General features: G+C 41.9%; 1 pseudogene; it reads right to left on the bottom strand.

The window, feature by feature from the left end:
- Nucleotides 1–6,383, bottom strand: part of LOC118241459 — a 239,885-nt pseudogene extending 233,502 nt beyond the window's left edge.
- Between the last annotated feature and the right edge of the window lie 18,359 nt (nt 6,384–24,742).

Raw genomic sequence — 24,742 nt, 5'->3', positions numbered from 1 at the left:
TTAAATGATGCTTTTAACATTAAATAAACGCTCAAAAGACCCTCAGTAATACATCAGTGATGTAACAGAAGTGAAGCATCTGAAGACATTCAGTAGATTAATGAATTCAGTAGTGTTTTAATTAACTCTTTAAATAAAATCTGGTTATAATCTGATGAATTCAGTAGCTTTTCACTTTATTTGGAGTATCAAAGCTCATATATGCAGGTGTGAACTTGGGAACATATAACAGGAATAATACATACTCAACAAGATGTTATAGATATGAAGTTGACAGCTGGATTTTAACTGGATTTCGGATAGGGTTTGAGTCAGGATTAGGGCCAGGGTGAGAGTTAGGATTAGGTTTTGGGTTGAGTTTATGGTTAGATGGGCTGGTTTTAGGTCTGATCACTGGTATCTGACCACTTGAACTATTCCACTTGTGAGTAAACTTGATGGTGATTGTATCCAAAGTCTCACATGATTCATTCATGAACATGTACTCTGATCCTCGGGAGGGGGGGGAGGGGGGGGGGGGGGTTGGGGGGGGTAAGGTGACATAGAAAAAAAAGATCAACATCTGCCAGTGATTTGTGGTCAAATCTCACTGGTCAAATTAAATCTCAGCCCTAAAGAATAACAATGTATCCTCAAAAGGTCAGCATTCTGCAAACACATGACACATAGTCCAGCAGTTAATGTACTGTACTAACAATCAGAAGGTTGTCAGTTCAAGCCCCACCACTACAAAGTTGCCACTGTAGGGTTCCTGAGCAAGACCATTAACCTTCAATTACTTGAATTGTACTCACAATTGTAAGTATTTATTTTTCTTCAATAAAAGCACCTGCTAAATGTAATAATGTCATGACCCATGAGCTCTTACTGGTCAGTAGTGTGTTAGCGAGGTCTGTCTGGTTCATCTTCCTCAGGACGTGCAGTGTGATCTCCAGCGCCCCCTCTCTGACACTGCTCTGATCCTCCTCATCCTCCACCTGTCTCTCAGTGCATGCTGGGTAATCTGAGCTCAGTAGATTCTTAAATCTCTTCAGCTGATTCTTCACCAGAGAGATGATTTTGTCCTCCAGCTCCTGAATAAACAGTATCAGTAAAACTAGTGTTATACACAGATCTTTTTAACACATAATAATTCATTAAACATGAGAGAGGACTGAACTGAGTGGGATTGGGTGGTCATGTGCACATTATGGTTTATAAAAGAACATAAGCATCACATTAACTGAGCTGTATCTTAAAGTTTAAATGTTAGTTAATTTTATAAAGTTATAATAGTTTGTGAAGTTTGAGTTTCGTTCATTATCAGTTAAATTACAAAAAGTCATTAAAGTAAAGCATGAACCAGTAAACCACAGAGTCTCATCATGATCTGTGATCTAAACACACTCTAATGATAAAGACCCTTCCCTCCTCACACACACACACACACACACACACACACACACACACACACACACACTCACACACACACTCACACACTCACACACTTACACACACACACACACACACACACACCTTGAACACTGACTCCAGCTTTTCTTTAGAAATGTTTACAGGCTTCTTCTGGGCACTGGGGACAAACAAAACAAAGACTTTAATGGATAATCTACAGTTTATAACATGAATCCAAGTGAAATTCATGGTTGTGTACATGATGCTGATGATGATGTGATACATGGCTTCAACCCAAACACTGTACTGACAGTAGAGCAGAATAACCAGAGAAGCTGCCCCTGGCCCTCACTCTGGTGATGTAGAATAATGTTTATGTGAATGGTGCTTCACCAGATACTGGGAAATGAACACAAGAAAATGAACACTGGAACATAAACAATTATATGCACCCCATCCACACAGAACAGAGGGCACCAGAACAGAGAGAGTGAGGAGAGAGAGAGAGAGAGAGAGAGAGAGAGAGAGAGAGAGAGAGAGAGAGAGAGAGAGAGAGAGAGAGAGTGGTGTAACAGAGCAGCTGTGGGGCAGCAGGCAGGATAATCAGGGGTGAAGCGTCCTGGCAGGCTGCACCCATGGTGGACGCGCTAGCAGAACTATAAGATACTGACCAAGATAATTGTTAACCAGGGTGAGGGTTAATAAAGAAAGCTGTTAATCTAACATGTTCTGGATGAACTGTCTGTCTGTGTGTGTGTGTTTGTGTGTGTGTGACATTATTCTACTTTCCAAAGATTGGGTGTATTGTATTTATATTCTGTGTCCCACACCTGTTATGTAATACTCAGTGTTCATGCTGGAATCCTTCTCTCTGTAACAGATGAGTAAAGTGTTTTCTCTCGTCTAGATGGTGGTGTGATTCTGAAGAGTTTTGTTCATCCTGTGACTGAGGGAGATCCTCTGACTCTATACTGTTTACTTCACCCCACTATCACATCACACATCACTTTATATAAAGATGGATCACTGATCCAGACCCAGACTACAGGAGAAATGACCATCTATACTGTCTCAAAGACAGATGAGGGTGACTACTACTGTAAACACCCAGAGAGAGGAGAGTCACCACACAGCTGGGTCTCAGGGGTCAGAAAACAGTTAATTTAAATGTTTCTTAACAATCAGTTTAAAAGAGGGAACAGATCAAACATGTAACAAATAATTTTGTAATTAATGTGCTTTGTTCAGTTCCCATGAGTTCAGCTGGTGATTCCTCCTCTCTTGGCCTGGTTGGTTTGGCTGTGGGACTGAGTTTGGTCCTGTTCCTCATCTTACTGACCCTGCTGTGGTGCTACAAAACCAACACAGGTCTGAGATCAGCAGCGGATCATTTATGAATACTTTAAATATGATATGTTCAAATGATACACATCATAAAACATGTTTACATTATTAAACACGTTTCCTTTACACACACACACACACACACACACACACCACACCTGTCCTTCGGCAACTACACAAACATACCTCACATACACACACACACACACACACACACACACCTGTCTTTCAGCAACTACAGAAACATAACATGCACACACGCACACACATCACACCTGCCCTTCAGCAACTACACAGACAGACAGACACACACACACACACACACACACACACACACACACAACACCTGTCCTTCAACAACACGAACATCACACATGTCCTTCAGCAACACACACACACACACACACACACACACACACACACACACACACACCACACCTGTCTGTCGGGAACACAACCATACCACACACATCAAACCTGTCCTTCAGCAAGACAAACACACACACACACACACACTCACAGCTGCCCTTCAGCAACCACACAAACACACACCTGCCCTTCAGCAACCACACACACCTGCCTATCAGCAACCATACACACAAACACACACACACACGCCCTTCAGCAATACAAAAATACCCTACAACCCCACCCGCCCTTTAGCAAACACACACACCCCCACCTGCCCTTCAGCAACCAGACACACCCACCCACCTGCCCTTCAGCAACCATACACACCTACCCACCCGCCCTTCAGCAACCACACACACCCACCCACCCACCCGCCCTTCAGAAACCACACACACACACCTGCCCTTCAGCAACCACACACCCTTCAGCAACCAACCACACACACGCACCTGCCCTTCAGCAACCACACACCTGCCCTTCAGCAACCACACACACACACACCTGCCCTTCAGCAACCAACCACACACACACACACACACACACACACACACCTGCTCTTCAGCAACCACACACCTGCTCTTCAGAAACCAACCAACCACACACACACACAACCCTTTAGCAACCAACCACACACACCCACCCCACCTGTCCTTCAGCAACCCCACACCCGCCCACCTGCTCTTCAGCAACCACACGCACACACACACACACACTCGCACTTCAGCAACTACACACACACACACACACCTGCCCTTCAGTAACCACACATACACACCTGCCCTTCAGCAACCACACACACACCTGCCCTTCAGCAACCACACACACACACACACACACACACACCTGTCTGTCAGCAAAACAAACATACCACACTCATTTTCTCCTAAAACTAAAACACACCTGTGGTGAACCCCTCTTATTAGTTTGACCTGTAGAATGGTGACATTGTTTACTGGGGTATTAGTGTTGTAATATTGGGGTAACTTCACTCCCTCACACACTGGGAGGAACACATCCACCCCACTTATGAAAGAATCTGAGTGTGTAATGCGTCACTCACCATAGGACTGAGGTCACAGGTTCACTACTGAAGTTAAAAGGATTATCCATGGATGCATCACTCTTCATAGATACACAGGTGGGTGCTGGAGGTGATTCACTCTTAACAGACACACAGCTGGGTGCTGGAGGCTCTGCTCTCTCTACCCTGATGAAGATGAGGAAAGTGTTGAGTAATTACATCCTTCACTACATCTCATTTATCCTGAATATTCCCTCTTCCTGTTTCCTCAGATTAAGTTCTGATGGAAAGCTCCTCACTGTGGGTCAGAGGTTCCTCCTCCACTGCTGGAGTTATGAGGCTTCATAATGGAGTTGTTCCTCTTCACACACACACAGCTGGACACTGGAGATGCTGCTCTCTGCTACCTGTCAACAGTTCACACACACAGAGTGAATCAACACTGAATCAATGCCTGATAAAACTCACATTAACATATTAAAAAATAAAACACATGATGTGAAACATGAAACATGAAGTAAAAAATAATATAAAAATACAGACATATAAAATAAAATAAATAAAGTAAGTAACACAATGTGTAATACATGTGGATGAGGACATCTTATGTTATTATATATATGTGCATGTTTACATATATGGTACTCAGATACTGTAACAGCCCGTATATGTGCACTCTGTTTTAAAGCACAGGCAACTTGACCATCAACTGCTAAAGCATCAAATAACCCCACATATCCAGCACAACCAGTACTTAACACACCCAATGACAAAGAAATTCAAATCTAAATTCATCATCATATTTACATTGAATTCATTTATTCTGTTTCTTGTTGCATTAACATTCTTTCACTGTTACTTTTGTGTTCAGCTGAAATAGTGATACTGAACCTGTCAACATGTCTGTCTGTTATATGCCCTTAATCAGTGTATATTAGTTGTTCACTACATTTACAGTACACTATAGGTGGTGGTATCTTTGTCCTTAATCAGTGTACATCAATAGTTTACTACATTTACAGTACACTATAGGTGGTGGTACCTTTGTCCTTAATCAGTGTACATCAGTAGTTCACTACATTTACAGTACACTATAGGTGGTGGTATCTTTGTTCTTAATCAGTGTACATCAGTACTTCACTACATTTACAGTACACTATAGGTGGTGGTGGGAAAAGTGACATTTTGTGAAACATTGAGATGTTCAAAGCAGTTGTGTTGAAAATTGTTTCAAGGTTTCAGAATACTGTAGTAGACTACTGTAGGGAACTGGGATGACTGGTTGGCTTTATACTTTGTTCAACCTGGTGTGTTGGCTAGAACTAGACTTAAAGCCATACTGAGTTCAAAGGTGTAATAAAGGCATGGACTTTGATGTTACAGAACTGTAAAGAATATTATATAATGCTATGAGATCAAGTCTGTGTCACCAATCTGTGGTCTAAGACACAAATACAGATATGACTTTAAATGTCAATATTGTTTGTAAATGACAACATTCACAATAACAGAAAAGGTTTACACAGTCAATTATAACGTCGATACTACGATCAATATAACTGGTACTTGGGTTCCATCTAGCAGCAACTCTCTGGAACTGCTTTAATGACTAGATAAACAAAGAAATGCAGTGGCCATGACTAAAATTTAAATGACTGATTTAACCTCCCAAACCCAAGGACTAATAGACAAAGAAAGTACAGCTGATATGAAACACAGCATTACCAGAGGAGAAATACACTAAAACGTGAAAGTGAAACTAAACCTATACAGAGAGCACATGGAGTGACGTGTCTGCTCATTAGTAACTGTAAACATCAACTAGGGCGTGGCCATACAGACGAACACACACACACACACACACACACACACAAACAAAGAGAGATGTTTAGGGGGAGGGGCTGTTTTTGGGCTGCGGCCCCGAAACCAATGCCGAACAGCGAGGCAGGAGGACCGAGCGATCCGACACGGGCCAGCGCAAGCAGCACAGCAGGGGGAAGGACAGGGACCAGGACGACAACAGACACACTGACAGGGACAGGCACTGACATAAAGGGGACAAAGTGACTGGCACAGACAGCGTGACGGGGACAGACAGTGAGAGGGACGGGCTCTTGTAATCTGCAGACGTGGTGTCGCTGACCAAGGGAGGGTCCCTATGGAGGACCTCCTCCACTGTTATGGGATCCTGCCCACGGTCGAACTCCGAATCCATCCGCAGACTAACATCGTTGCACTCCCCATTCCTCTCATAATCCGCACAGCCCTCATGCTAGTCCATGGAGGGGTAATAGAACCCTGTGGAGTCTGACTCCGAGTACTGGACCTCATTGTATCATTCCTGGTAGTCTGGAGTGGGTTCGTAGAACTCTGCAGAGTCCAGTCCAGGACCATACTCAGGGCCCTCCAAGATCCTCCAGTGGCAATTTCGCCTGGTAAAAGGGTACAGAGCCCAAGCGTATGGAGGGTTTCCATCCAAGGGCGTTTACACCCTTTCTTCCCCTTCTTCTTCTTCTTACTTTTCATCCCAGGCATCCTTCGACAGTCGATGTTTCTGTCACGATGAGGAGTTAGAGCAGGAGGTGGGGACGAGTTACGCAAAACTGAAACATACGTGTAACAGTGAGCAGTAAGGAGGCGGACGCGGAGAAGAGCGAGATCTACTATGGGCAAATCCAAAATCAGAGTCGCTAAGGCAGTCCAGGGTCAAAGAACCGACACGAAGAGTGCAGAGGCACATGATTACAAGACAAGGGCTAGGATACACGAAGGTAAACAGGAGAAGCAGGCTATAACAGACTAGGAAACACGAAGGCTAAACAAAACAGGTTAACAAAAACAAAGGCTTTGAAACACAGATTCAAGTAAACACACAAGCACCAATTCAAAATGAAAGTAAACAACAACAATGAACAGCCAAAAACTAAGGGAACAAGGCAGCTTATATATGAATATACATGAATATATAAATACATGAACTTAAGCTAGAAATGAGGGACAGGTGTAAGCAATCATAGGAGGGGCAGAGAAAATGAAACTAAGGCATGGAACTAAAATACACATGACAGGGAAAACACAGAACACGGAAGCTGGGAGGGACTGATCATGACAATACATTTATTTACATAAAACAACAAAGACAGCATGCAGGCTATGAGTGTTAAACATCAACAGCAATCACACTTAGACAAATGACGTATATACAGGCACACTAATGATACACACCGAGGAGTTGGTGTGAAACACATACAGACGAACACACACACACACATACACAGAGATATTTGGGCGGGGGGGTATCATGACAGTGTGGATATACAGCACATCACTCCTGTCAGTAAACCAGAGGATCTCTCACTACATACACTTTCTATAAATTAATGTCACTATATCTATCCTAAGTACTGCTCACTGGATTTCTCTCACTAGCCTATCAGTCAATATGTCCCATCAATAACCTTCTATCTAGACAACACTGAATCTCTCAGTCTCTCAAATTCTCTCTTCTCACAAAACCCTTAAAGTTTGGGTGTGTTTTCTTGACTTATAAGCATTCATAGAGTTTGTGACTGAGACAGATGTGTGCTCAGGTTTGTTTCAGACACTGTCAGTCAAAGACAGGAGCGGCAGGTTCTGTATGACACCTGTAGAAACACAAGCTTCGTTTAGCCGTGGTCACGTGACATGGCCGTTTTGAGCCACACTTCGTATCAGTGTTTCAAAACGCTGCGCTTCAGAAACTCGAAACAAGCGTAGAAACATCAGTGTTGACCGTCCCCTCTCAAACTATAATTAATAATGCAGCTAATGAACTATACAGGGAATCTGAACTTGAGTTTAGGGAGTTTCAACTGGGACCATTTGAAAATATCACTGACTAACTAAGACTTGAAATCGAGTTTTACAATAACTAACAATATATATCTGGCCCCTTTAAATTATTTTAAATATAGCTATGCAATCGTACTGGGCGTTAGGACTTTAATCTTAAGATTTAATCCGCCTTTGGGTTGACCTACGAATTAACCTAAACAGAACTATGTACTTACAAAACATGTTGCCTTAAACTGCACCGACATCGCATTTTTACAAATGGAATGAACTTACCGTGAAATAATTTAAACGCGCGTATCTTCAACCCGCTCAACCTTCAACAACGCCAAATGTTCAGAAAATACTTTCGTTTTCTTGAGAAAGGCGAGACTACAGGAACACCTGTGGGTAAGTGGAGGGCGGAGCACATGTCAATCATTTTCGACTGAAGACAATTACACAACCGATTTCTTATAATAGTCATTTTTATTAAGCCAATCAGCAGACAAAGTTAGCTGTCCTTCATTTTGCTGCAGCGAATCATACACTAGTCTATACAACCAATGGCTTCACAGTCCCGCCTACACGGACTTGTTTTGCGGCTGCGCTGAGAGTAAATCTCCACTATGTCCGCACGTTGAAACACGTCGGAACTTAACAAACCACTTTGTAGCTCTAACTTACAGATGACTGTAATTTAGATAATCAGCCTCACAATAAGCATGTAAGTGTGTGGACGTCCATAGCATGTTGTGCAAATGACAAAAAAATAATCTTCTTAATGGCTGAATGTGTGTGTGTGTGTGTGTGTGTGTGTGTGTGTGTGTGTGTTTGTTTGTTTGTTTCAAGTATTGTGGAAAATAATTTATTTGTTTACCTGTATTTGGTAAACCTGTATCAGAAAACTACATGATGTATAGAACACAGCCTAACAGTAAAAGAATAGCAGTAAATGTGTGTTAGCATTGCAAGTTGACAGTTGATCATTTACATTTTATATTAAATAAATGCCATGCAGAGGAGATAAAGATAAAAGACAACAGTAAGAATAAAGAACAGCTGGATCACTGGCAGTGTTCTTCCATTAGAAGAAGGAACCAAACATGTTCCTCATCATATGAAAACTAGATTAAAATATTAAGTGAGCGATTTACGCGTGTTACGAATATGGAAAGCCAAAGTGGTCAAAATGCACTTCAAACGAAAGGCGGTTTGTTTGTAAAACGGAGAAAAAAGCGGCATTTTGGACGTTTTATGTCGCAAAGTCGGCATTCTTTTTCTCTCTGTTTATGGTTTACAGTTTTTGCGGCATATTTTACAGCATAGAGAAAAATAACACAGTTTGTATGTCAGTTTAAAACGCTGTAAAAAGTACCACTTTAAGTGTTCCTTGCTTCAGGTCTTGTGGAGGATAAGCATCGAGACTATTTTCTGTCCTGGCTCCAAGATGGTGGAATGAACTCCCATTCACTGTCTGGGCAGCAGAATCCCTTGCAGTCTTCAAACACAGCTTCACAGCTTCAGTCGCCCATCTATTTGCAGAATATTTAAAGGAAAACTGACACTGCTCCCTTATTGACTTATTGTACTTATTGTACAATAATGTACGTATTACATTACATTATTATAGTATATTAATGTACAATGTACTTATTGTAAGGTGTTGTTTATTATGTTGTTCAACAAACTCTAGCACTTATTATTTATAGCACTTATCATGGTTTAAGGTAGACCTTATGTATTTTGTACTTCTACATATCAGCACTCATCCCTGTATTCTAGTTCACTGGTATGTTTGATTCTAACTTACTGTACTGTAGTAGGATATATTCTATGAGTAAACGACAAAGCACTTTTGTAAGTCGCTCTGGATAAGAGCGTCTGCTAAATGCCGTAAATGTAAATAAACAAAGGTGATCAAAAATAAATGAAAAACTACTCATAAACAAACAAAAAAAGAACAAATTAAACAAAATAAACACTTGATAAAGCTCCTCCCTCGTTTCTCCTACTCCTCTTTATTAAAACCCATCCACTGCATTCATGAGACTGCTGAACACGTAGGCCACACCTCCAAAACTGAGGCACAAAGGACCCCTCAGATGAATCATTTGTTCTGGCCATACATCAAGGGATATGTGGACTTGGCTGCCACAAGGAGCTCAAGCCAGTACTGCCACAGTGCCTGCGTTAGGTCGTCCCAGTGCACACCCAGGATCCTACTCGTCCTCGGTCACATGCCTTCCTCAACTGACCATCGTCACTCACTCATCACTCACATCCAGTAATAACGTTATCAACACCAATGTTCTCGGCTAATTAATTGCATAATGACTCTAATTTGGACAATACTCTTGTAATAGAACCATCAGGAGCAGTATTGTTTGGAATAAATGTACAACATAACTCACCAAACTTACACAAACACCCCTCGTTCAGCCAACAGCATATCCAAAACCACATCATTTTTCCAAGTCAATATTGAGGAGGCTTGTAATTGTTCAGCCTTAGCTGACAAAGCATCATAGGTGTACTTAATAAATCGTTGTTGATTGTAATAAATATAGTTAATCCAGTCAACATTCTTATTAACCAACCAAAACAAGGAAGACTCAAAACCTGCTTCAGTCTGATTTCTAGACTTAAATTCATCTGGTACTCCCATAGAAACCCATTTACATCTATGCATATTTTATCACCTCAGCTACCTAATACCACAGCATGCTTTTGAATTGGATGAGTTTGAATTCCCTGTGTTTCAATCAATAAATTACTATAGCACTTTAGCAATTTACCTGAAATTTGCCAAGAAGTGCTCACGGTCATCATCTGGAGTTAAGGGATGCAGTTTGGGCTCTGAAGCCTAGTGCTACTCTCTGCCCTTCATCACCTCCTATCTGAACACTGACTCCTTCTTCAGCATCATCCTCACTCTGTCTTTGCTGGTCCTCCTGCTGCTGCAGCTGTCAGACCTGCTGCTGAAGGTTCCTCCATCACTGTTCTTGTCCTGAGCTGTCTGCCAATCCCTTGCTTCTTAGGATCAAATCCCACCTTTTCAAATGCCAGTATCCCACCAAATAATTCCAGCTACTCTTCGTGATTTGCCCAAAAATATTTATGGCAACACTTTTTGAGTAACAGTAACACTTCTGACACCACTTGTAATGGTCTGGTGGAAAAGAACCATGGTTACATTCCAAGTGGATACAAAAGAAAATGTGTTTATTGGCTCCTAATGCAAAAAAAAAAAAAAAAAAAAATCAAACAGAAATATTCAAAAAGGAAAATTTAGTATTTACAAGTATTTACACTAAATAACACTTTAGATACATGTTAATTACATCACTCAATAAATCACATCAATAAAGTTTGACCAAACAATTCCTGTATGTGTTAATTTACATGCACACATATATAAATATATACATGCACAGCATATGTGCATCTCTAATACAGAGTCCATATGAACAAACTGTGGTGGAGGGTAGCTCCATCACATGGTGAAAAGTTTCACTTCACTCTGGCCCCAGAGCTAAAATGCTAACAGCTCCCCTGAAGTGTTCAGCACATGGTTCAGAGTCAAAAGATAAAAAAACAGACCAGCTGAACTGGTTTCTGGTAATGAAAACTGCTGTGTGCAAATTCTAAACTGTTATTCAGAACTTGAACTGAAGCCAAATCATCTGAGTGCTCATTCTTTGTACCCCTTCAATTTCTCTCTCTCTCTGTCTCTCTTGCTCTCTGTCCCGCTTGCTCTCTGTCTCCATCTCTCTCTCTGTACCCCTCTAATGTCTCTCTCTCCATCTCTCTCTCTGTACCCCTGCTATCTCTCTCTCTCCATCTCTCTCTCTCACACAGATATGTGACACCAGCACTACAACATGATAGATTTCTCTCTGTCTCACACAACAAATGTTGATAGAAAATGTTTCATTCTTTTCAAGCAGCTAAACTGGTTTCTGGTGATGACAAGTGGTTGTGTCTGAGAACCTAAACAGAACAACCCGCTACTCTGTTAGTGTAGTGACCTGAAGTGCTGAATGAACACCTACACTATTAGTATAGTGACCCGAAGTGCTAACATTACCCATCCAATTTTATCTAAACACTTGTACAGTGATGTTAACACCCGCAGTGTTAATACACCTCTTACAGTATTCATGGTGTTTACATATTCGTATTTGTGTCTGTCTTGTGCTTATGGTTGTTTCTCTTGTTTTCTGGATCTGCTTCCATGTTTGTTGCTGAGTCTTCTGTTCCCACCATGTCTGTTCCTGTGGAGATGTTGTATAAACAAACAATCACAGGGAGATATGCTATAGACACACACACACACACACACACACACACACACACACACACACACACACACACACACACACACACACACACAGAGGGAGATATGGTATAAACACAGACACAGAGGGAGATATAGTATAAACACGCAGACATGGAGATATGGTATAAACACACACATACGGAAGGTGATATGGAATAAACACACAAACAGAGGGAGGTATGGTACAAACACATCCACAGAGGGAGATTTAATAATCATTACAAGACAAGGCTTGTTCTTCTAGTCTTGTGATGTAATGGGACTGAAATGTGCTCGTACTGGTTTGATTCCTTCTAAAGAGAAAAAGGTGTAACCAGATTATTGTTCAGATAGAAACAGAGAGAGTGTGTACAGGTGTACAGATAAAAACTCAGATTGACTGTCTTTTGTTCAGTTAATTAATACAAACGTCACTGATGTTGCAATTATGTTCAAACGTATTATTGAACTACTGAATACATTTGTTCTAAAGTACAGTCTGAAGTTCTGTAGATCACATAAGAGTTAAATACAGCACAGTGCCTCTTGAAACTGTCCCATTCATGCTGATGAGGAGTGGCTTGATCATTTGTGGAGAGAGTCACAGTGTCAGATGATTCGTAGGGCTGGTGAAGAGCATCACAGTGTCTTTTCTTCATCACAATCCTGCCCATTGTAACCATCATTCAATAGTTACCAAACAGGAATCTGGTTTGTTTCACAGAGTCAAACAGTAGTTGTAGAAACAGCTGACAGGTGTTTTTGGTGCTTAAAAAATGTTATCCAACTTGTTCTGTTTTTTCCTCTTAAATGCTCACTGAGTCGAGGGGTGAAGTTTCAATGACCAAATAAGATTTGATTCCACTTATTAGCACAATCAACCATTTACATTTCAGATACATTTCAGTTCAGTTTTGTGCTAATGTTCAAATTATTTTAGGATGTTAAAGAAAACTTATACACCTTACAGCAGTTTGATTTGATCAGTTTCTCTTGTGTTATTTTTTAGAATACAAGAAACAGACTTGTATCTATTTATTAAGGTCCTTTTCGTGATCATTAAACATTCGGGATGTTTTGTCTTCTTGGGGAAGTATTTTCTTTTCAGAGTACAATAGTTGGTGGAACAATTGGTCCTTAATGGGTATCACGGCTGTGATGATCCACTCAGCCTCATCAGGTGCAGTGTTTAATGTTTTTTTCTAGGGACATGTAGAGTTGCTTTGACACCTTTATCTCACTCCTCACTGTGACGCTGCTAAAACTGAGACTTTAATTTTGAGTTATTCAGATACTTTTCCTCCAATGTGTTTGGTCTTGATTTGCTGTATATTTTATGCTCAGCTATATGTCCAGTGTGGCTGCAATTATTATTAGCAACTCCACATTTAAGGTTATTAAAAGAACAACAACATCTTTGACAACTGTTTTCAAAATGTATAAAAGTATAATAAAAGGTGTAATAAAATATGAAGTTTTAGAATTGATTCTCATGAATACATTATACAGACTAACAGTATAGTAGCTGTTAAAGGGGTTAAGCAATGTGTGGTCTGCTGGACAATGATACCAGTAGAATCTTACATGCACTGATATTCAGATACTTTAAGAATCTGACTTTGCCCTGAACACCTGAACTAAGTGTAGATTCAGTTATTAATATTTAACATTTTCAGGTGAAGTTACTGTATGCAGATTTATTAATGAAAATCTCTGACTTTAAATCCCACTTATCTTTCCTCCGTTTGATCTGAACGTACAACCTGAGCAGAACGTTGGTAGAAAGCTGGTCAATACGCAGTTAGAGAACTCTATCTGGCACTAATGTAACATGTGATTAGTGTCAAATAAATGTGGGAGTATATGTAGAACACTATATCTAAGCGCTCCAGAAGAAGGGAAATAGTGCCATGAACCAGAAACACTCACACTGCAGTGACATCAGGTTCATTATAATCAGTGTTTCAGTGTCCTGGTCCTACTATTTAGGGATGAACTGTTGACAGGGAGCAGAGAGCAGCGTCTCCAGTGTCCAGCTGTGTGTGTGAAGAGGAACAACTCCATGATGGAGCCTCATAACACCAGCAGTGGAGGAGGAACCTCTGACCCACAGTGAGGAGCTTTCCATCAGAACTTAATCTGAGGAAACAGGAAGAGGGAATATTCAGGATAAATGAGATGTAGTGAAGGATGTAATTACTCAACACTTTCCTCATCTTCATCAGGGTAGAGAGAGCAGAGCCTCCAGCACCCAGCTGTGTGTCTGTTAAGAGTGAATCACCTCCAGCACCCACCTGTGTATCTATGAAGAGTGATGCATCCATGGATAATCCTTTTAACTTCAGTAGTGAACCTGTGACCTCAGTCCTACAGTGAATCACACATTACACACTCAGATTCTTTCATAAGTGGGGTGGATGTGTTCCTCCCAGTGTGTGAGGGAGTGAAGTTCCCCCAATATTACAACACTAATACCCCAGTAAACAATGTCACCATTCTACAAGACAAACTAATAAAAGGGGTTCACCACAGGTGTGTTTTAGTTTTAGGTTTAGGAGAAAGAGATTCAGCATCATCTACCCACACACATTCTCCAACTCTCTCTTGTAACCGATGGCTCGTAATGCCAGCAAGCTGCCACCAGAGGGAGGCCATGAGCTGGGAGATAATCAGTGTTCATTAGTCTGATCTCCCACAGGTGCCCCACCCCTATATAATTACTTCACTCAGGACACTCTTTATGAAGCCTTGGTGAGTGGGTATTTTATAATTGGTATTTTTTCAAGTGGAAAGTTCTCAACAAGAGTCTCCTGTCGTCTTTCTTACCTGTTCTGTGAGGGACGGTCTTCCCTCATGTCTGTCTCTTCTTGTTTCTTCTGATGAGAGTCCCTCTCTAGCAGTCGTTTATTAGGAGGAGAAATGTCCTGTTGCAGGATGTGTCCCTGTGTGTTTGTTCTCTGTCTTCCAGTTATTTGTCCTTTGTTCTGTGTTCATTTCCTGTTGTGTTTAGGGAGAGGTACAGAGTGTCCTGAGTCTACCACACACGTAGTGGTTAAAGCTGCATCCCCAGACTAGTGCAGACGCTGGTTTGATCCTCGGACCAGACAAGTCACTTTGTTTTTCATTAGAAGTGGCTGAGGGTTTTCTCACCCATAGACTTGCCCCTTCTGGTTAGGTGAATACTCGGCTTCCTTCCTCCACTTATGTCTCCACCAAGCACTCTCATCACTCCCTTCACTCCTTTCACTTTCCCAGTAATGTAGTGGGTAGAACAGTGTGATATGTTTCACTCACTCCTTCAGTTTGAATCATGTCCCAGTTGTGTGGTTTCCTGTCTCAGTTGTGTTTTGCCTGCTGTCTCCCCTTCCCTGTTCACCTCCTAGAGTATCCACTAGGGGGCAGAGTCTGTCAGGTGCTTCTTCCATGATTATCCCCAGAGCCTGCTGCTCTGTTACATTTCTCTCTCTCTCTCTCTCTCTCTTCTTTTGCCCCCTGTACTGTGTGGATGAGGATGTATCACATCATCTTTTACAAAAGTGTCAATTTAACTTGAATTCATGTTTATAAACCATTAACATCTTTGTCTTGTTTTTGAACAGTTCCCAAAAGAAACCTGAAAATATTTATAAAGAAAAACAGTGTTCAAGGTGTGTAAGTGTGTGTGCGAGGGGGGAAGGGTCTTTATCATTAGAGTGTGTTTAGATCATAGATCATGATGAAATTCTGTGGTTTACTGGTTCATTCTTTACTTTAATGTTTTGTTTTTTTTTGTAATGAAGATGATAATGAAAGATACACAAACTTCACAAACTACTGTGTTGTAGCTTTATAAAACTAAAAATGAAACTTTAAGATACAGCTCAGTTAATATGATGTTTATGTTCTTTTATAAACCATAATGTCCACATGACCACCCAATGCCCCTCAGTTCAGCCCTCTCTTATGTATAATATATTATCCTGTGTTAAAAAGATCTGTATATGACACTAGTTTTACTGATACTGTTTATTCAGGAGCTGGAGGACAAAATCATCTCTCTGGTGAAGAATGAGCTGAAGAGATTTAAGAATCTACTGAGAGCAGATTATCCAGCATGCACTGAGAGACAGATGGAGGATAAGAAGGATCAGAGCAAAATCAGAGAGGGGGCGCTGGAGATCACACTGCACTTCTTGAGAAGCATGAACCAGACAAACCTCGCTATTACACTACAGACCAGTAAGAGCTGAGGTATAACATTATCACACTCAAGACAACTGTGTCCTACATTTATCACTATTGTCAAGTATTTGCAGAATGCTGAAGTTTTGAGGATACGTCATTATTCTTTAGAACTGGGAGTAGATCAGTGAGATTGGACCACAGATCACTGGATGGTGTTGTGATACACAGAGTTTGATATACAGGGTTTTTCTTTCCTTGTCTCTCAGTCTCAGATGTCCAGTCTCAGATGTTCAGCTCTGCTAGTTGTAGGTCTCCTCAGTCAGGTGACAGTTACCTGTGTGTGTGTTGGAACTTCCGCTGGTTTAAATGGTATATAGTGTTAGTAAAGTTCTTTAATTGCGTGCTCACTTCTTTGCGTAAAAACATGCGTTCGGTTCCTTCGTAAACAAACCCAAAATACACAAGCCTTTGGTTAACTGAAAATGCACGATACTGATGTAAAAGTGTTCCTGAATAGAGCATTAGACCCCCCTTTTCTATTTTATATTGATTTCTATTGGCCATTGTCTTGGAGTGACAGCAATTCTCACCTATGTGTGAAGGAGGTAGGGGGAGGGAGGGTGACTATCATTTACTTTCAAGTGTTTCCAGGGCAAGCAGCATGATTGGCAGCAGTTTCATCAAATAGAGGAGGCCTAGACGAAAACGTAGTCCCCTCACTTGCCTTATTTAGTCATCCCTTTAATGTTTAATATTTCTACCTTGTTAGAAATGTGGATATACTGTCCTTGCTAACATTTTCTCCCAGCTGACATGATGCTTATAGATTAGAGTTTAGTCCTTCAGCACTCTAGCTAAATAGTTTTATGAATTGCTTAACCCTGATTATGTCCATCTAGATGAGGAAAAATCTGAGTAGAGTTTTAATTTTAATCAAATAACATTTTTTGGTCTTGTTCAATCTGGTTGGCATATACACTGTCAAATGGAATTATGAAGCTATCTAGCTAGATAACTAACGTTACCAAACTCAAGTGACTAGCAAGCAGTCGTGGATCTCTACAGGAAATTCTAGACAGACTGATTCAATTTAACACTGTCCATCTCAAAATGTTCCACTCTATTTATAATTGTTTAACTTTCTACATATTTTGTGAATATGGTTTGAAATCCCCTCAGAAATCAGCTTGTTAGCTCCAGCTTTATCTAGCTAGCTACATGTGAGGATTACAGGGAAGTAACAGCTCTGCTCTCACTAGCAAAATACCGGAAGAAAGAAAGATTTGATCATTTGTTTTTGCTTCTGTCTGTATTCATTGCTTACAATATCCTGCTATCATTTATGTAGAAAGTGCCTAATTTAACTAGTTTTTTTTCTGTCAGTTTCTTCATCACTTGGTTTATTTGGTGTTCTTATGTCTCTTCAAAATGAAGCTTCTCAACATTAGTCTGAAAGTATCAGTTTCTCAATTGCCATGTTTAAGTTATTCAAAATAACTTTATTTTTGTATATCCTCATTGCAAATTTGGTTTTAAATTACAATGGAAGTTGCATTAAAAGTATTGAAATGTCTTAAATCTGACTTGGGGGTGCCTGCAGACTGCATGTGTGTGTGTGTAAGGGTTGGTGGCAGGCCGATGCCCCCCTCCGGCCACCAGAGGGAGGCCTTGAGTCAGGCACACCACTAATCAGGTTTAACACCCAACAGCTGGGCTAGACTTTATATAAGCCCAGTGACCCAGCCATTCAGCGCTGGCTCTTTGCCAAAGTTCTGAGCCAAGCTTCTAGGTGGTAACTTCAGGTATTGAGGTCTATGAGCCCTTGTGCTACACCTCACTTCTTGTCTGCAAGGGTGTTCGTGTTTTTACACATCCCCTCCCCTCAAGTTTTCCCCCTTGTGCTACACCTTACTTCTGTGCTGTGAGTGTGTCTGTGTTTTTACACATCCCCTGCCCTCTCCAGTTTTCTCTCTTGAGTCTGTCTCTCTCCCGAGCGTGGTTTCTCACCCAGTAGGCTGTTGGTGTCATCACCTACCTGACCTGGGTTCGAGCCCGCCTTACAGAAAGACCCAGCCAAGGACCCAGCTCAACAGTTTGTTCTGGAACAGGTAAAGGTGGCTCTGACTAATCAGGGGGTGACTGTTGGTCAACATGAGCAGGCCCTGCAACAGATCCTCTCTCCGTTACAGGCCCTGACAGACCTCCTGACACAAACACCAGTGCCTCTGGCTCCTCCTAGTCAGGAGGCAGCTGGGGCTGAGGCAGCAGCAGAGCCAGCCCAAATCCTGCCCACCTCACATTCAGAGCCATTGCTCCCTGCCCCTGAGCGCTATGCTGGTGAGGCAGAAGGTTGTAGGGGGTTTCTCCTTCAATGCTCACTGGCTTTCGAGCAGCAGCCATCTTGGTTCCCCACAGAGCGAGCAAAGGTGGCGTACATCATCTCCCTTCTGACTGGGTGTGCTCTGGCATGGGCCACCCTGGTCTGGAAGCGCCAAACTGCCGTCTGTTCCACTGCAGCAGAATTCGCTGCTGCCCTTAAGCGGACCTTCGGCCATCCAGTCACTGGAGGGAGACGATTTCCCGTCTTCTTAACATGCGACAGGGGAGAAGAGCGGCGGCTGATTATGTGAGTGAGTTCCACACTGTGGCGGCTGAGAGTGGCTGGAACCCCACAGCGCTGATGGCTGCTGTTCACCAGGGCCTCAGAGAGGACCTTAAACATGAACTGGTCCACCGTGATGCTCCTGCCGCTCTCCATGACCTCATCCATCTGCTCTTGCGTATTGACAATTGTGTGTGGCAGAGGCGCAGAACACGGGGACCAGAGATCAGTCGAGGCTCTCGTGGACCTCTCTGTGCACCTTTAGCCCTGTTCATGTGCATGACCAGCAGGGGGAGTCCGAATCCCAGCTAATGCAGCTCGGACACACCCGCATTTCCCGAAGTGAACGCAACGCTCGGATGCAGGAAGGGAGGTGTCTGTACTGCAGAAGCTTGGGTTATCTCCACCCAACTTGTCCTGAGCTCCAGGGAAAAGACAACATCCGGCAGGGGAGGGAGGACCTCTGACGGACTCGACCAGTCCTCCCCGAGCTCAGGGGTTGCTCCTCAGTACCACAATGGCTTGGGGAACATCTGAAACACATTTTCTGCAAACATGAAACTCTGTAATGGAATCTAGAATGGAACACACACACACACACACACACACACACACACAACAAACGAACACAGGATGTAACACTTGAAAAAAGATCATTTTTTTCTCTTTTAGTGTTTTTCAGTAATAGTTACATGAATGCTTTATAGTCCACGACAGAAGAGATTATGCTCTCCTGTCAGTCAAGAAATGCAAAGTAAACATTCACTGAGTCTCATAAAGTTGGATAGCCTTCATATTACTGGGCTTTCCAGAAAAAAGATTGATTAAGACTTTGGTTCCACAGCCAATAAAATTTACTCCAGTTATTCTTTTTATGAGCCTATACACACAATTTTTCTATATATATTCGTCTTGTCTTAAACTGATTGATTTTCCACAACCAGTAGTTTGCTGAGTGACTTTAAATAAACTGCAGTGAACATAAAATGAAATGCATATTTACCATATATTAGTACTAAAAAGACGTTTCCAAAACATCATATAGTCCAGAAAGCACAGTTTGTATTTTATTTGGTTGTTGCATTCATTTAGTCCTCTGAATATATACACTAGGTGTAAGGTTGTAGTGTGTCTCTGTTTAATCTTGGGCATGTTTGCTCTGTAGAAAGAATTGTGGGAGAGAGGAAAACTCATGAGATATGTCTGTGTACTAAATGTATCTGACCAAAATGCTCAAGCCTGTAATGGTAGTACTAGCCCATGGACTAATGGGAGTGATGTATAGATCCATTATTTTGTTCCTTTAATTAGTATAAATATAGATTGTATATTTTTACTGTTCATTTGCAAGTGCAGGAGATCAAATCCAGCTTGCGCAAGAGACACATGGTGAGGTCCAAATGCGCCAGCTAACTGACTGATTTATTATATTGTGGTGTAAGTTATGTAGAAGACTATTTAATTTAAAGGATAGTAATTGAAAAAAAAAAGTTATCTATGGTGGCTGTAACTTTCAACTGGTGCTGAATTTCACTCTTCAGTCATTTATTTGTGCAGTTTAAAAGACTCATTTTTTTCTTTGTGTTTTTCCCTTTATCTGAACACAGATTCATATAGACATGTTTTACACTGTGGTGATCCTACCCTTTAATGGCAATGCATTTTATACTGTAGCTAATTCTCTGCAATGAAATTTAGGAGTATAGGTCTTACTTTGAGGACACTAGGCTAATTTGAAATTTGTCTGTATGTCATTTTCAGCAGGAATAACCTGCTTCTCAGGGAACATCAGCAGAGATGAGATGGCCAGTGGCAGAGAGGAGATTGATGAGACCTTCCCTGCACTACCTCGGGATGGACCAGAGAGTCCTGGCAAGAAAAAAAAGATTATTTAGGAAATCCAAGGAAATTCAAAGAAAAACAACTCATCTACACCCTTGGAACTTTGGAACCCCATTGAAGATGGCCCATGAACGGACTGAAAGGACTGTGGCAGCATGTCTGAGTGAAGTGACTGATGGATATGACTTGTACAGATCAGCCAGGACCAAGCAGAGGCACTCTGTGGCACCTGCTTCACCAGCCCTGAAAAGGGTCAACAAAGACACCAAACCAGGTGTGGATACAAAGCAGTCAGCCATCTTCCGTCTAGGGCCAAGAGAACATGAGTGGCTTGTGAAGTGTGCTGCAGGACAGCAGGATCAAATCTGCCAGCTTCTGCTCCAGGACATCAAGCTGGCAGAGAAGAGAAACTTCATTTCTGGCTTCACAGTACTTCACTGGGCTGCTAAACAAGGAAACAGTGAAATGGTGCGCAAGATCTTTCTTCTTTCACAGCAAGGTGGGCCAGGGGTTGACGTTAACATCAAGAGCTATGACGGCTACACCCCACTACACATGGCTGCTATTCACAGCCACGAATCAGTCCTGAGTGTTCTGGTGCGTGATTATGGTGCCAACTGCAACATACGTGACAACAGTGGCAAAAAGCCCTATCACTACTTACACAAGGACGCCTCACCCAAGGTGAGAGAGCTGCTCGGAGACCCTCACGCTGCGGATTACAAGCCCTCAGGCCATGAGCAGCACTTTTCCAATCCATCCAAAGGGCTCAGCACTTTGAGTAAACTATTTCAGTCCAAGCACAGAAAAATACTCAGATGCGGATCAAGATTCCACTCAGGCTTGAAGCAGCTTGACCAGCCTTGACCAAGATGAGGACAGGATAGACTATACATTAATTTCCAGAATGTTTCCATACAATGAACTTCCCAAACTAAATAGCATATCCTCAAATAAACATTTTCTCTAATTTGTCTTTCACTCCTGATTTGAAATAAATCATTTACACATACATGTTTGAAATATTGCATAGTCATATCTGCCTTGAACCATTATCTGTTTTCTTTGAATATTCTCTCATGTTTTGTCTTTGAGTAATGAAATGTTTTTGAGGTCCTTCATCAGCTGTGCAAGCAAAGTGCTTCTGAATTAGTAGTAGGAGAAGCCAGATAATATATGAAAAATTAGTAGTGTGCTTTATATTGTTTGTAAGAACTCCTTTGTATTTATACTCCTTTGTATTTATAAATGTGCAGACTAAGTGCTCAGGTGAAATTAGTGTGATAAAATTAAACTAAATAAATTAGATAAAATTTGCTCTTGTGTTCCAGTTGTTTTGTTTCCCTCTTTCTGTTCTTTTAATACTATATCGAATTAATTTATGTTTTGTAAGGTAACTCGAGGTAAATGCCTGACACAATCAAAGCCTAAGACTGAGACAAAGAAGCTATACATTTGCATGAACACATCTGTTGAGCCTTTCCTTCTTATGCCACCCCTGAGATCAGTAGTTAAAAACTGATTTCAGCAGAGAGTCATTTTAAACAGAAGTAACTACAAGTCTAGAACCTCTCACGAGAAGATTATTGTACTTAGAATAACATCTTATTTTATATGTTTGTCAGATACCCAGTTTGTTAGTCTGTCTAAACTCGATTCATTTGCTCTTCACTACTCAGTCAACTTAAGGTCATCTTCTTTTGGCATTGGTAGAATTTGGATTAGTACTGTTTGGCCGACAGTAATCACCTGATTATATCACCTGATATAATGACCTAAATAACTGTTGCAGCTAAGATTAGTAAGCACAACATCCAAACAGTGTCACCTGAAGTCCAGGTTTACCAGGCTCTGTGTTGTGGCATTGACAGTATGCATAAGTGAACAGTACCATTAGGTGCACTAAGCCTAGTGGGTTAATTTGGCCTCCTGTTTCTCATATCACGTTGGAGTGTGAGGTTGGATGACTGACTCTCTCCGACAGGTCACATCAATCCAAACTTTCACTTCCATTGCACATCTGCCATCATTAGGTGCAGCACCGGCCCACATGAAACCCATCCTGGGGAGTGGGTGCCATGCACAAAGTCATACACACATACACACACATACAGTCTAAAGTTTATTCGATGTAGCAATTTTGTGTAAGTGCCATTGTTGACCTTAGTTCACATTTCTCTCTGTAATAAATGACTGCAGCATGCAATGTGATAGATGAGGGGCAGGGGTACAGGCAGTCCCGCAGGCCTGACGGACTCATCACTGGGATCAAACTCAGCTCACTCTCCTGCCCTGTACACACCTCCAGTGGCCAGCTAAGTTTTGATCAACACAAAGCATACACAGCACCCAAGCTTAGTATGAGGAAATGTTTGACTGTGAAGGACAACACCTCCTTAATCAGCCCGTAATGTAGCATCAGCAAAACTCTACATCTAAGGGAAGAGAATAAAAGAATTGAAAAAAAAGGGCAAAGGTCATATACAGCAAACTTGTAGTGTTACCATCTGAACATGATGCACATATAACAAGTTTAAAAGCAGTTTGTGAGAATTTCAAATCACTTCTTCTCATGTCAAGCACCTTTGTGTTTGTTCTTTCCAGCAGGATGGATGTCTTGTTTTCTGTTGGACGCTGTTCACCTGTGACTCCTCTGTAAATACGGAAAGAATAAGACTTAAGAATAATGTGAGGTCTTTCACTTCTCTTCTGCCAATCTCCTAGGTGTAGGTTCCACTATGTTTTGCTGTTATTCTTTATATCTATGAAATACTTGTTAGATAGAATGGCATATACGCATTAGTTGGGGAAAACAGTACAGACTTTTATAAATGTAGCTTTAAATGCAGCACTGATGATGTCAGCGAGTTTACGGAGGCAGTAGTGGGGTTTATTGGGAAACTGGTGGACGACACGATCCCAAGAATCACCATCAAGAAGTTTTCCAACCAGAAGCACTGGGTGGACAGAACCATCCGCGAGGCTCTGAACTCTAGCACTGCTGCCTACAATGCGGGGATCATCAGTGGGAACATGGACGAGTACAAGTCTGCAGCATACGGAGTGCGCAGGGCGGTGAGGGAGGCGAAGCGGCACTACGGGAAGAAACTAGAGACATAGTTCCAGCAGAGTGGCTCTAGATCCCTGTGGCAGGGATTACGGATGATCCCGGACTACAGGAGCCCACCCTCTGGACTGATGAGTGCGGATGAGTCTCTGGCGAACGAGCTAAATACATTCTTCGCTCGCTTCGAGGCTACATCTAGCAGCACTAATGCTAACAGCGTTAATGCTAACAGCGCCAATGCTAACTGCGCTAGTGCTAACAGCGCTAGTGCTAATGGCACTATCGGCGCAGCCAATGGCACATGCGCGGGGCCCACCATAGAACAGCGCCCTCTTATTATCACGGAGAGTGACGTGAGGAGAGTGTTTAAAAGGGTGAAGACCAGGAAGGCGATGGGACCAGATGGTATCTGCGGGAGGGTCCTCAAAGCCTGCGCAGATCAGCTAGCCCCGGTATTCACCGACATCTTCAATCTCTCCCTGACGCTCGGTATCGTCCCATACCAACTTCAAGTGGTCCACCATCGTCCCCGTCCCGAAGAAACCTCGACCCTCCGACCTCAATGACTACCGCCCTGCTGCTCCACACTACACTGACTCACCTGGACGAAGGGAGGGGAAATTATGTTAAAATGCTATTTGTCGACTACAGTTCAGCATTTAACACTATCATCCCCTCCCTACTCACTACTAAGTTGGGGGATCTAGGACTGCATACATCCCTGTGCGACTGGATCTCCAACTTCCTAACAGACAGACCACAATCAGT

This window comes from Electrophorus electricus, chromosome 5 (genome assembly GCF_013358815.1).
Source record: "Electrophorus electricus isolate fEleEle1 chromosome 5, fEleEle1.pri, whole genome shotgun sequence".
Classification (NCBI taxonomy): Eukaryota; Metazoa; Chordata; class Actinopteri; order Gymnotiformes; family Gymnotidae; genus Electrophorus; species Electrophorus electricus.
The sequence above is the reverse complement of the archived record's forward strand: the minus strand, read 5'-3'. Positions and strand labels throughout refer to the sequence as shown.